Source organism: Vicia villosa, unplaced genomic scaffold (genome assembly GCF_029867415.1).
Source record: "Vicia villosa cultivar HV-30 ecotype Madison, WI unplaced genomic scaffold, Vvil1.0 ctg.002529F_1_1, whole genome shotgun sequence".
Classification (NCBI taxonomy): Eukaryota; Viridiplantae; Streptophyta; class Magnoliopsida; order Fabales; family Fabaceae; genus Vicia; species Vicia villosa.
This window is the reverse complement of record NW_026705958.1, coordinates 176770-181331: the sequence shown is the minus strand read 5'-3', so window position 1 is coordinate 181331 and position 4562 is coordinate 176770. Positions and strand designations below refer to the sequence as shown.

General features: G+C 34.7%; 1 long non-coding RNA gene across 1 annotated transcript; it reads left to right on the top strand.

The window, feature by feature from the left end:
* Nucleotides 1-2446: 2446 nt before the first annotated feature.
* Nucleotides 2447-3584, top strand: LOC131639086 (uncharacterized). The gene is made up of 3 exons (XR_009294864.1): nucleotides 2447-3063; nucleotides 3297-3464; nucleotides 3549-3584. It is a non-coding gene; the product is annotated as an uncharacterized LOC131639086 (long non-coding RNA).
* The last annotated feature ends 978 nt before the right edge of the window (nucleotides 3585-4562 follow it).

The window sequence follows — 4562 nt, the reverse complement described above, 5'->3', positions numbered from 1 at the left end:
TCGCTCCTGACATGCAACTATTGGTCATACCACCTCCTATCTCAAGTTACTCACCAAAGTCCGGGTTAGGACTTTGTCTCATCACAGAGGAACCACCGAGCACCAAAAAGAAAAAAAACAAACAAAGCACACATCAATAATATATACAGACAAAAACACACAGATAAACAAAAATAGGCTTAACACACTTAAAATTGGTTCCCCAGTGAAGTCGCCATTTTTCTGTAGCGGGGAAAATCTGAGATCAAAGCCATAAATTGACTTGATTCGATATTTCAGTGAAAGTCGCCACCGCGCTTTATTGTTTCCAAAGGAAATGGGAAAAGAACGAAAAAACCCAAAGTTTGTTTTTAAAACAAAAAGAGATCTTAGGAACGGGTGTTGATTATACAAGGGGAAGGTTTTAAGCACCCCTCATATCTGTGGTACTCCACAGGAACCTTTTTGAAAATCTGTGTTTATAAAAAGATGTTGTGTGCGAAAAGAAAAGGGTTTGTTTGATTTTTAAAATAAGCTCGGCAAGACATTAAGTCTTGTGCCTACATACCTCCTCGGTGCAATGGAGAAGTCAGAGCTAATGTAGTTCCGCTTTTAAAAGGGAAAAAAGCGTTTTAAAAGGAATAAGCACATTTACCATCGTCGAGGCGAATACTCAGCCATTGATTTTAAACATGAGAACGAACGAATTCTTTGCGTCACTAATGAGAGAAGGGCGCCAACTCGGATAAAAATCGACAAGTATGCCACTAGCTCTCTCACGTGGAAAAGATTTCGTCGTGTCAATCAATATTAAAATCGTGGGGCATCGCAACTAATGACAATGATTAATTGTGCTTACTTTTTGAAAGAAAATGCCAACAGAGGCTAAATATAGTTTTTAAAGAAGATTTTAAAAAGGATTTCAAACATAAGAAGTTTTTTAGAAAAAGAGAGGAGACTTTGAAAATTTAAGAAGTGGGAGGAGATGAAGAGGCTATCCTAGTGCGAGAAAATAAAAGTTTAGGGAAAAACGATCTGACCAAAATAAGAAGTCGACACTTGACACATTGAGTCAAGGAAGAATTCCCATCCTTTGGACTACCCACACAAAACCAAAATTACCACTTAGGGACCAAAATGAACTTGCAAATCTTCGAAGAATCACATAAGTTTCTGACAGAAATCGGACAGAGTAACGGTTGCAAATGGGCGAAATCCTTATCTTAGTGCTTTGGAATTAACCTTCAAAGACTTTTCGAGGAGATACCTACACACATCACAACAGCAATCCAACCAGACAAAATAACAAGCAAGATAACAGTCAAATAATGATACACAGTCCATTGGTCCTTAAGTGTTTTTTAGGTTTCATCTTGTTTATTAATGTTTTAGCATAAAAGTAAAGTATAGTCCAAGTGGACAAAAGAAAAATAGCGGAGAATAAATATGACGTCCAAATGGACAAAATAAAAATAGCAGAAAGTAAATATGATGATATGATGAGTATAAGAGCGGTAAATATAAAGGACAATACAATAAAAATGCGGAAATTAAAATTAGTCGTTAGTTGTTAAAGATAACCATCTTGAAACTTGTCAAGTATGTTATCAAAGTTAGTAAATAAAGATTAATAATGGAGGAAGGATGAATTCGGATTTAAATCAACCACATACAACTTCCTTTTCATTTTTAATCTTTTATCGATTCGGGACAAAGAAAAAAGAAGGATAGATGAAGAAGACAGAACAAAAATAAAATAAGAAACTAATATATAAAAAGAAAACACAAGGTAAAAAACAAAAAAAATAATAAGACATATAATGATAATGGAGGAAGGATGAATTCGGACTCAAGTCAACCACATACGACTTCCTCTCATTTTGCTCTTTTATCGATTCGGGACAAAGAAAGAAAATGAAAGATAGATGAAGAAAAAGAGCAAAAATAACATAATAAGCTAATAATAAAAACAAGGTATAAAATAGTAAGACATATTTTTTGTGAATCTTTTCATAATTTTTAGACTAAAAACAGAATTAATATAAAATTTCTAAAGTTAGAAACTAATTAAAATGAAAATAGCAATATAAAATAAAGCAGAATAAATTCCAGCCATCTGATCTAGTCAACTTCAACACAGCATTGACATCGGAAGGTCCAGATCAAAGTACATAATTAGTACAGTAGGCAGAAAAATAGAGAATCACAATTCTGATCATCTTCTCAGGTGAGGACAAGTGGCTCCGATGGCCACTTGTCACCCACACACTGTCCGGCTCGAATCACTATGAGATAAGGAAGAGAAAGAAGAAAAAAAATGCTGATATGATGATGTGAATTAATTTGAAAACATCTTTCTTCAATTTGTTCCTTCACGTGAACAAAGTCACTAACATCACCATCATTATCATTATTATCCTTGGAAAACAAAAAGAGATATATCTCTTTCTCTTTCTAATAATATATAGCCACCATCACTTTCTGTCAGAAAAAAATTATTAAAGGAAAAGGAAAGAAAAACCAAAAGATCTCATTTAAAGTTGATAGCATATTTCCTTCATTTAATAGCTCACTTTCTCTTTCATTATTATGAAGCAAAAAATAAGCTGAAACAAAAATCTAACAAGGTGGACCTCCATGAACTCATCGACGGAGCAAATGAAGACCACGGTGGATCACATGAATAAAATGGCGGAGCTCAAGAACTCACGGCGGCTCGCATAAAGCTCATGGCGGCCGGAGCTTCTCCGGCGCGGTGGCCGGAGTTAAAAATATCCGGAATCAAATTTTTTTTACATCATTAGATTCGTTTCCTTCTCCTTATTTCAAATATCAACTCAAAAATTTCAGAAAATAACCGAAAGAAACAAGATCTACAAAAGAAGTTTGAATGTTCTAAATTCAAAATGTAGCACAATCAGTGCAAGAGTCACGAAAGTAAAGAGGAATTCGGGTTCAGAAGATGGAAGGCAACCTTTTAGTGTCAAGAACTGAAAGAACGGCGGAGGTTAAGAGCTCCGGCGCGGTGGTTCAGTGTTTTCCGGCGAGGGATTTTGAAGTTCTGGCGAGGTTTTTTGAGCTCAGGTGATTTTTTTTTGTATTTGTTCTGATTTGTCAGTCTGAAAAGGTCTGAGCCAAAAGTCCCTTGTGTCAGTCTCAATCAATGCTTTTATAGAGTCAGAATTCTTGGGTTTATGCTGAGTTTCCTCTTCTGGGTTTTTTTGATTTGAAATCGGTTCCTCTTATCTTGCTAAGGCCCATACGAAAATCTCTTCTTCAATCCCCAGTTTTTTATTTGCAATGTTTTTTTTTTGCAGTTTCTGAAAAGAGCATTGGGCTCAAGTTGTGACAAACTTGGATCGGGAAGTTGTGGAAGTCCAATTTGGCTCTGCAACCTAAATCCGAAAATCATCAAGTTATTCCAATTTTATTTTTTTGCACTCGTGTTGCTTGGATGCTGGATGGGCCTGGATTTGTACTTTGGTGTATGAATGATTTTTGTTGAAATTATTAATTCTTCATTTTTCTCATTTTTTCATATGATGATGAGATGTGAATTTTTCTTGAAGGAGGAGGTGAACCCGATGCCAAACCATGAAACTTAGAAGAAAATGGTAGACTTGTGAAGTTGTAAACCAAGAGTTTTGCCATGAATTTGTTCTTTGAATCTTAGACCATAGGAAATCTCAAATTATGCTTCTTGTAGGATAAGAAACTTTGTAATTTGGTATAGGAACCTTGAATCCATCTTGTATTTTTGAAGCTTTAACTTGAAGAAAATTGGATTCTTTGAATGGAATGAGGACTCTTGTTTTGAACCTTGTAATCCTTGAAGTATTTTGGAGTTGAAACTTGTATGTTGAAAGACATTGAATCGAAACCCTTACATTTTGAATGTAAACTTTGAATTCAAATCATGAATTAGATTGGTAGAGTTTCCTTACAATCTTCAAAGTATGGTAAAGAATATTGACCTCGCTTCAAGCAACAAAATAAATCTCTTTCCGTTTGATTTTGAATTTGTGAATCTCATTGAAAGAATATGAATGTCTTTAAATTTTCAAGCGACTTATGATTGAAGAAATCCATTCCAAACAACCCACTTTGCATACCTTTCTCAAACCTCAATTAGAAACATCACCTGAACTTCTTGATCCTCTAACTCCATCTGATAAAGAAACAAAAGTAAACAAGACATATTTTTTTCGAATTTTGATTAATGGTTAGTGAAACATAATAGAAATAAATAATAAAGAACGAACAAATAGGTGCTTGGTGATTCCCCTGAAGGTGAGCTAGAAAAGAAATAGGCACTAGAGAACCTCATAAATGATCTTGATGTGATTTAAGCAGAGCCTGAGATGCGGGATCTTAGGGTCAAAAATTGGGGTATGACAATGCTTTATCCTGATCGCTTTCGACCATGTTTTATCTTGGTTATCTAATCATGTTTTACCTTGATTGTCATTTGGTATTTTTCAATCATGTTTTACCTTGATTGTCATTTGATGTTATCCAATCATGTTTTACCTTGATTATCCCTTAATGACATCCAATCATGTTTTACCTTGATGGACCTGTGA